The 10,085-nt window shown below is 39.9% G+C and overlaps 1 long non-coding RNA gene across 1 annotated transcript in view; it reads right to left on the reverse strand.

The window, feature by feature from the left end:
* LOC116701139 (uncharacterized) overlaps positions 1-6,395 on the reverse strand; it is a 21,487-nt gene extending 15,092 nt beyond the window's left edge. Inside the window, exons 1-2 of the long non-coding RNA XR_004334828.1 lie at positions 6,256-6,395; positions 2,230-2,232 (exon numbers count right to left, since the gene is read on the reverse strand). This is a non-coding gene — a long non-coding RNA (uncharacterized LOC116701139). The remainder of the gene's footprint in view (positions 1-2,229; positions 2,233-6,255) is intronic.
* Positions 6,396-10,085: the final 3,690 nt, after the last annotated feature.

A 10,085-nucleotide genomic window follows, 5' to 3' on the forward strand; every position in this document is an offset into this window, starting at 1 on the left:
TATATATATATATATATATATATATATATAGACGAGATGTGGCTAGTGGGGAGACGCGTTCGACTGCAGGACGGGTCTCTGCTGGTTAGAGACGTATTGCCGGATTATTGAACCTGCCACTGTGGGTAAGAAGTCCGCCGCTAAAGAATTGTGGGAAACGTAGTCAGGCTGAACCTCCGGCTGCGTACTTACTGCACCAGAGACAGCGTTTGCGTTGGCAGGAGCACAGCTGAGCGGCCGAGACGCCTGAAACCAAGCAAGGAAACTCAGAACGATGAATGATCGGCAGCTTTCAAACTGATATTTTATAGCCGATCACGACCTTTTGAGTCCTATCGAATGTCTTCTGAACCCTCATGTTGGCCTCGGGTCAAACTGACCCGTTTCCAGTTAGTTAATTTTCTTTTTTTTGTCACAAAAAAATGGGCCGTTGAAATGAGCTGAAAATGTCAACATTAGAAATAACAAAAAAACATCATAAAAAGCACCCGCAACGTTGAAAAAGTGACAAAAATGTTGGAAAAAGCGATATTAATGTTGAAAAAAGTGACCAAAATGGGTTTTTTTTCATAGTCAAACTAACCTGTTTCAATGTGTTTTATATTTGAAATATGGATTTCTTTCAACCAAATTACCCAAAAATAGCATTGATGATTCCATACATTCTTCAGATAACATTAATGATCACTTTCATTGAATTTTTTTGTGTGTTTTATTGAATCGTATAGCATTTGAATTCCTTTTTTTAAGGTTTCAAAACAGAGTCCGGACCAAACTCAGACATAAATACATCTGAGATCCTCTCAACATCCTCTGATCTTAACTACTCAAAATAATTCATATTTTCTGCCTTTTTAACTAAAAACGTATGTATAATTTGATATAAATGAGGTTTGCTGACCATGAATTCCAGGAATAAGTTATTAAACTCAGATTTAAAAAAAAAAAAAAAAAAAAGCACCAAAAGCTGGAAAAGGGGAGAAATAAATTAGAAAAAGCAACAAAAACATCAGAATTTTGACCTGGAAGGAGAAGTTCATGGTTAACGGGAAGACAACACGAGGGTTAATAACCACCCATCTCACTGCCATGTGGCTGGTTGGGGCGAAAACGTGTATTAATTAAAGAATATGTGACTTTGAAAAGACATCCATGCTGTGTTTCACGTGAAAAAACAGGTGAACAATTTCCTCCGACAGTGATTTTGATTTTAATCATCTCAGGAAAAGACTCAAAGTGCCACGAAAATCTCATGCCGTGAGTTTTAATGATTTTCAGATTCGTTTATGTGGAACAGATAATGAAAGTAAACATTCACTCAGCCGTAAACACAATGAACAATGGCTTTAATTTTTTTTAATAACTTCCTCAGAAGACAGCAGCTGTCAAGTGACAGATGCTGAAGGCAAAAAACCCATAAAAGCAGCTTTAAATTCATGCAATTATTGGCCGAAAAATCACAATTTTCTTTTTTTTTTAATTCTTCTTTTTACCACCAAGTACAGTCAAAGCTGGAAATTGTAACCTGATACCAAGCCACAGATTGGCTACTTGCCTATTGTACGTTGTAATTATCTATTTGTTTATTTGCTTTACTATGCACATTCATGTACATTTGACAAATTAGTATGAATAATCTATGATGTATTCACACGCTAGCTGCCAAGTCAAACGTCTGGCGTCTGGGATAATAATTTAATAATCTGAACCTATTGGTGGCAGAAACACCACTTTTAGTGGACGGAAATTGAAGATGCGCAATTGCCCAATATCTGTCATTGTGGCTTGTTTTTTCCGACTGCAGCAATCTAACTTAATACTGGGCCAATGTCAAACATTGTCGTTCTCATCAGTCACTTAGACACCAAAGGGCGGGTTAGAAATACCAAAATTACCCTTTAAGTCACTTCCTGTTTATGGGCAATATAATTTCAGAGCAATAAAGACACTTAATAACAAATACAGTATAGAAAAAACCAGCATAACAAATACAGTATAGAAGAAAAAACCAGCATAACAAATACAGTATAGAAGAAAAAACCAGCATAACAAATACAGTATAGAAAAACCAGCATAACAAATACAGTATAGAAAAACCAGCATAACAAATACAGTATAGAAAAACCAGCATAACAAATACAGTATAGAAAAACCAGCATAACAAATACAGTATAGAAGAAAAACCCAGCATAACAAATACAGTATAGAAGAAAAAAGTATAAAAATAACTAACTTTCAGCTATAAAAAGATCTTTAGCATAAATAAATAAAACAGTTAAGAGCAGTTTGTGTCCATGTAGATTAAGTAATTGCACATTGAAAGAGTGGTGACCACTCCTTCCTTCCTTCCTTCCTTCCTTCCTTCATTTCTTCCTTCCTTCCTTCCTTCCTTCCTTTCCTGTTCTCCTTACCATATCCCCCCCGAGTGAGTATGAGTCTGATGGCAGGGGGGACAAAGGAGTCCTTGAGTCTGCTGGTCCTCCACTTGGGAAGGAGCAGCCTTCCACTGAACAGTTCCTCTGGGTGCTGATGACGGGGGGTGGGTGGGGGTGGGGGGGGGGGTTGTGTAATATGGTGTGTTGCAGGATTAATACGAGAGGCCCTCTTCAGGCCTTTGAAAACACACGGTGGAGTGCGCTCTCATCAGTGGGAGTGCATTCAGTTTGCACACCAGCGTGACGAGGCTTTTAGTCTGGAGTGGCCGATGCACAGCGTGTGGTGTGCAGTCAGATGGACTCAAAAGAAGCATTTCTACAGGACACGTTGGAGTCCAGATTTTTAAATGATGTTCTTCTCAGTTGCTGTGGTTAGAGCGTGCAGGCTGGGAAACTCTCAGTATCTAGAACACGTGGGGTCGGGATAACAAACACAGGACTTTCCACCCGGGAGAGAGAGGGGGGGTTCGAGTCAACGGCTTTTTGTAGTTTTCTTTTGCTTCTTTTGTCTTTTGAATTAAGTGTATTTATGATGCTGAAATTACTGTTTATTTGCATGGAGACTGGTGGGTTTAACAAAGGCAATTTTGCAAATGTAAAAAAAAATAAAAAATAAAAAAGGATCTTACTCTTTCACAGAAACGTTAACCTCCGTTAGATATCCTGTAAGACTCCATGCGTTTATTCCCATGGAGTCTGGGGGCTTTAGTGAATGAAGATCTGTCATTTAGACACAAAAACATAGGAACATAGTTTCCAAGTTGAAAAAAACAGTAGTTGCGCCTGTTGATAGATAAATACTCACAAAATATTCTATATAACTACAGTTGAGATATATGTATGTGTGTGTGTGTGTGTGTGTGTGTGTGTGTGTGTGTGGTGTGTGTGTGTGTGTGTATATGCTGTATTACAATTTACACTGTTGTTTTGACACACAACTAATAACCACACTCAGTACCTATATATCCACTATTGGTTATATGTATATCAGGTGTGTGTTATGTATATATACTGTATACATTTACCACGATATTACACCCAGGCCTGAATAACACACATCTTATATACAATATCACTAATTGTGTATATGTATATACAGTGTGTGTGTGTGTGTGTGTTGTTGTGTAGGCCTATATATATATTAATATATATATATAATATATATATATATATCTATATATATAAATATTATGATATGTGTGTGTGTGTGTTCGTGTGTTGTATATACTGATTACAATTTACACTGTTGTTTTGACACACAAGCCATGAATTACACACATGCTCAGTACCTATATATGCACTAAGTGTGTGTATAAGTATATACAGTGTGTGTGTGTGGTGTGGTGTGGTGTGTTTATATATATATATAATTATATATCTCTTCCCAGGCCTTCCTGCTCTATCTTCCCTCTCCAATGCTCTACCATGACGGAACATGAAAATGAGTGTTAGGCACACGGTTGGAAGCTTTTATCCAAAGCGCCTTAAAGCACCATCAGGACCCCCATTTTAGCTGTTAGGGTCATTATTACTGAACCCCCCCCCCCCCGGCAGTCTGAATGAACATAAAATCCAGGCCAAGTCTGAGGAGGTTATTTCCTGGTTCCTTTGGCGTTGAGGATTTGTCTGGAATCAGAACTTGAGGTTTCCTCTCTTGATAATTCTCCCCACATTGCACAGTGAAAGAACTCGCTGTACACTCATTTTAACTAGGTAATGTGTCAGACGTATGTACGTTTACATATTGAAATCTTTGCATGTCACGCATTGGGGATATTTTGACATTTTCCACAGACGTGTGCGCTTCGCTGCATCTGTCGGCCTCTCTTCTTTCCATCCCTCTGGGGTTTTTTTTTTTTTTCCAATGACATCCAGAGGAAAGCAAGGGAAGTTCTTTGAGGAATCCAACGTTTTTCCCATTTTCAGTGTGAGACAATCCACGGGGTTAATGAGTGTCACAAGGTGCTGCTGGGGGAACGGGGGGGGGGGGGGGGGGGGGATCAATAACCGATACAAGGTGTCAAGGCAAAACAGAGTGTCCTGTGGCTGTGGTGCAGCTGAGGGTGATTGAATATGACGTGCTTATTACAAATCGGGCTCTCTGCTCTGAAGGGCCGCAGGGCCTTTCACCCCAACCCCCCCCCCCCCCCCCCGCAAGACAAATGCTATCTATCCGTGGGCGCTGATGAGACGGCCTAACCTGCCCCCTTAAATCTGCCCCAGCTCTCCCTTGTAAGTAACCATTTTTATCAGTGAAAGTTAAACTCTACTTAACCCGTGTGTTGTCTTCTCGTCAACCATGACACATTAGTATCGCTTTTTCTGACATTTTTCTCACTTTTTCAACGTTTGTGGGTGTTTTAGTGATGTTTTTTTTACCAAAGTTCTTTGATATTTCTAACGTTGATATTCTCAGCGCTTATTTCTCGGCCCATTTATTGTGGAAAAAAACCCCCGAAAAGTGGTCAAATTTGACCCGAGGACATCATGAGGGTTAAAATTGAACGTCTATTTTTCTCCATCTCGTGCTAAAATAGCTCTCGGTTTCTGTTTGTCTAACGTTAACTTTACCAACTGTGTGGATGCCACGTGGCGTTTTCAAACGTGCGCGTTAAGCTCAAATGATTAGCTAACATTAAACTTAAACGGTCTATTTTTGGTCAAATGCGGTTTCTACTTTGTGTTTTTTTAACATTAACATCAAATGGGACACCCTTTCTCAGTAGATTTCAATAATCACATAAATAATGACTAGCATTGACAAAACTGTTTTAGAGTCGTGTGCAGGATTGCTTCTTGTGCGTCTTCACTGACTGTCCTTTACTGGAAAAAAAAAAAACGTAGGCAATGCACGTTTTTCTGCTTGCTGTTCACTTCATATATGAAAATTAAAGTATGAAATACATCAGAATATGCGAACAGAGGCGTGCGTCTTCTAAAGACGTTTGACCTGCACGTTGTCCTCGGTTCAGTTTTGACACGTTTTTCAAATTAAATTATAAACCATATGAGCTAAAGCTTTGGTTCTTATTGCAGCAGAAAGCTAAGGCTCGCGTCATTGTGTTGTACCGTCACGATGACGTCATCTCGTTATTTGAAATCTGGTCTAAAACAGGCTGAAAACTAGCAGTGACAACAAAGTATGCTCCCACGTTACCGTCCGTGTCTGTGATAATCCACTCAACACACGTTCCCCTGATCTTGAAGGGTAACTACCAACTGATGGGAACAACAATCTTTGAAATTTGTCCAGTTTTAAGCAAAATCGCTGCAGTCGGCAGCAGCAAAACAAGCTACGATGGAAGTTAAGAGGACAATTTTCCAGCTTCTATTTCTCTTCACTATAAGTGCTTGTTTTGCCGCTGAAAGTTTTTTTTACTTTTTTTTGATTTTTTAATTCATTTGTTTTATGGTTAATGTCTTTTTATGTCTTTTGATTGACAAATGTTATTATGTTATTACTGCTATTTATGTTATCTTTATATTGTCATTTTTCTTTTCTTGCTAAAACGGATGCTGTAAATTTTTTAATTTCCTTGCGGGAGTCATCCCAAAAGGACCGATAAAGAGAAGTCTAAGACTCGGATTAATATTCTAAGTGTCTGACAACATTATTGAAAGGATTTCTAAGCAGGTCAACCTTTCAATTAAAGAGTAAGATCCTTTCTTTAAACATAAAAACATCTGCAAAACTGCGTTCGCTAAACCCACCAGACTCCATGTAAATAATCAGTTATTATAGCATCGTAAAATACACTTCATTCAAAGTTGACAGAAACAAACTAAAACATTTAAAAGCCGTTTGGAGACGTTGTTCCACGTTTCCAACCATCACCACTCTAGGGTTGGTTGAAATAAACACATAGTTTACTGATTTACATGTGAACATATGTTGGCTCTGTGCACGCTAAAAGCAGTGATTATTTAAATGGAGTCTGGTTGGTTTAGCGCCAGCGACTTCAGAGCTGTTTCTGGTTAAACAGAAGTGTGTGTGTGTGTGTGTGTGTGCGTGTGTGTGTGTGTGTGTGTGTGTGTGTGGGGGTTGTTTGGTTTGTGTTGTTTGCGTGTGTGTGCGTGTGTGTGCGTGTGTGTGCGTGTGTGTTGTGTGTGTGTGTGTGGTGTGCATGCTCCAAAACCTCCAATCAGCAGAGGACAATTCACTCTGTGGAGGAAGTGACTGAGAAACTTTTCATCAAAAGAGTTTTAAGGACCTGGCCTCTGGTGCGGCTTTTCCTAACACACACACACCCAAAAACACTACACACACACACACACACACACACACACACACACACACACACACACACACACACGTAACAGCTGGTAAAAAAAACTGTCAGCTTTTATTGTTCGCTTCACCATCTTTTGGTTTGGCGCTACTAGGGAGAGAAGAAGGAAGGTTGTAGTACACAGGTGTCAGAAATGTGTTATGAGTGTATGAAAACAAGTGATCCAAATGATTACAGCTGCAGGAAGCATATCTTCCTCGGTCTAGCAGTAAGACGATGTGAATCGGCCAATTTTAGGACCACTGGTGCTTTTGCTTTTGAAAAACTTGGCAGCTTTTAAGAGGAACACTCAAGTCCCTTTGGCAATAAATCCATCGCTGTGGCGGAGTCTTTTTTTTTAATGAGCTTGGACTTTATGGATCACACCATCAGTTGTGCTTATGAAATGCCAATTGTATTCACACAGATGGATGGATAGGTTTAATATCGAGGCCTCTGCAGTGAAGTGCTTTTACGAATCCGTAGCTTCGGGGTAATAATTCAGTCTGGGAGCTGATAGGCACAGACAGGTCCCTTTGATTTTCACCCCGTTTCATTTCCCATTTGTTCATTTTCCAATTGACCAATCCGAGGAACTGCACCGCGGGACAACGGTTGTAAATTATTCCGGCCTCCTCTCCAATATATCACCGCAAATGAACACACAGAGGAGAGAAGGATAATTCAGCTACCATTAGCAACAGACAAATTAAGGAATTAAATGGATAATAACATTGATAAAACTCTCGAGCACCTTAACTCGGTTCTGATAGCAACACAGACATAAAATAGGTAAAGCTGAATAGGAAACAAGTATTCGGGAACCTCGATACAAAACATTGATAAAAAGCGTCAACTTTTGATTTTCAATTTTAGGGTTTAATAATAATAATAATACATTTTATTTAACAGCGCTTTTCTAACACTCAAGGACGCTTTACAGACAATAAAAGACAGATACAGGGAACAGAAAAGTGTGAGTAGTTATAACAAAACAAATAAAACAAAAAACAAAACAAACAAAAACAAAACAGGAACAGAACATGTGTATTTACAGATAAGCGTCACAGTAACTGGCTTTTTGCTTTTCCAACTCAAACTTATGTATAATTTCCTATAAAGGAGGTTTAATTGACCATAATTCCAAAAATAACTGTAAAACTAGAGATTTCACTTGCAAAGAGCGTCGTGTGGAATCAATCAGGTTTTGTTGGGGAAATAAAAAGAACATTGATATAGGAAAAACGGGTCAATTGACCCGAGGACCACATGAGGGTTAAAAAAATAGTATAAAAATAAAATAAAAAGCCATATGTCAAGTCACTGACTCAATAATCCATGGACACACCTCTCACTGAAAACCTCCTCGTCAACGTCGAGTGTCGCTTCATCGTGATCGCGGCCATTTCTCTGGAAAAAAACAAATAACGGACTTGCATCCTCCGTGTGTTGGTGTGTGGTGTGTTTGTTGTGGTGTGTGAGAGAAGTGAGTGTGTGTGTTGTGAGGAAAAGTTAGTGTGTGTGTGTGTGTGGTTGGTGTGAGGAGAAGGAGTGTGTGTGTGGGGTGTGTTTGGTGTGAGAGAGAGAAGAAGTAGTGAGTGGTGAGTGAGAGAGAGAGAGAGAAAGTGAGTGGTGTGTTTGAGGGAAAGAAAGGGGAAGAAATAGTGGAGAGAAAGAAGATATATAATGTTAATATATATATATATATATATATAACATATATATAACATTATATATATATATATATTCTATATATATATATATATATATATATAGTATATATTTGTGTTTGTTGTGTGGTGTGTGTGTGTGTGTGAGAGAGAGAGAGAGAGTGAGTGTGTTTGTGAGAGAGAAAGTGAGAGAGTGAGAGAGAAAGTGAGATGTGTGTGAGAGAGTTGTGTGTGTGAGAGAGGGTGTGTGAAAGTGAGCTGTGTGTGAGAGAAGTGGTAGACGTGAGTGTGTGTGAGAAAGTGAGAGTGGATAGAGTGGTGTGTGAGAGAGAAAGTGAGTGGTGTGTGAGAGAGAAAGTGAGAGAGTGAGAAGTAGAGAGTGAGTGTGTGTGATTGTGGTGTGTGTGTGTAGTGTGTGAGTGTGGTGAGTGTGTAGTGTGTGTGTTGTGGTCAAAGCATCGCGGCTGCCATCTGCGGAGCAGCCGGTGAGGTGATGGGAAAGCGGGAGAGAGTTTCTAATGAGGCGGAAAAACAGTGACGGAGCAGGTCGGTGTGGAATGACTGGAGGACACAGACCGCGTCCTCCGTCTGCCAGTCCACCATTCTGTCCACGCTCTCACCTGGAGGGCTCCCGTCTGTCCACGGGGCCCACGGGCGGAGCCGTGCACGACTCCACCTGCATTCTGGAGGAGACCCCATGGTGGTCATGCCGTCCCGTCCGGAGGATCGTGTGACTGCTGGCGCAGGATCTGAAGAGGACGATTGACGTGGACACTCGGAAGGAGGACAGTACAGACGTGAGACAACCTCGATCAACGGGAGTGATGGCCAACGTGGGAGTTTAAAGTTAACGTTAGATTCATGAATGAAGCTACGATATATATAATTATATATATATATATATATATATATATATATATATATATATCTATATTATATATATATATGTACCACTACCGGTCAATTTTGGGGTCACTTAGAAATTTCCATTGCACTGCATTATAGACAAGAATCCCAGGTTTTTTTTAACCAGGCAGTAACAGATTACATTATGTGCTGACTACATGCAATAGGTTTGCCCGTGTTTTTCTAGTTATTTTTTAAATGATATCAATTAGTACAGACATAATGTGCTCTGGTGATTGAATGAATGGTTGGTGATAATGGGTAATGTAGATACTCCTACCGGTCCAAAGTTTGGGGTCACTTAGAAATTTCCATTTCACTCCATTGTAGACGAAAACCACCTTTATCTGGAGTGTGTGGGGGGGGGGGGGGGGGGGTGGGGGGGGGGGGGGGGGGGGGGGGGGGGGGTGGGGGTGGGGGGGGGTGGGTTCTGGGGGGGGGGGGGCTGATCTTTAATGCATATCTTACATTACCCCATTATCATAATGGAGTTGTCAATGGAAATTTTCTAAGTGACCCCAAACTTTTGACCGGTATTGTACATATATATATTATATATATATATATATTATATATATATATAATATATATCTTTTTGAGATCCTAAGAATATTTTTGCAGTGAAAAGAAAGAAAAAAGAAAAAAGAAAAAAAGATCATGAACATTTTGTGTCAAGAGCAGAAACGTGTAAACGTGTAAACGTGTAAAACGACATCTCTCTCTTCGACTTCTTCGGCTGTACATATCAAACGTTCCCCCGAATTATCTCACACCACAAACTCCTCTCTCTTGCCTGGGAAAGTTTC

This window comes from Etheostoma spectabile, chromosome 13 (assembly GCF_008692095.1).
Source record: "Etheostoma spectabile isolate EspeVRDwgs_2016 chromosome 13, UIUC_Espe_1.0, whole genome shotgun sequence".
Taxonomy (NCBI): domain Eukaryota; kingdom Metazoa; phylum Chordata; class Actinopteri; order Perciformes; family Percidae; genus Etheostoma; species Etheostoma spectabile.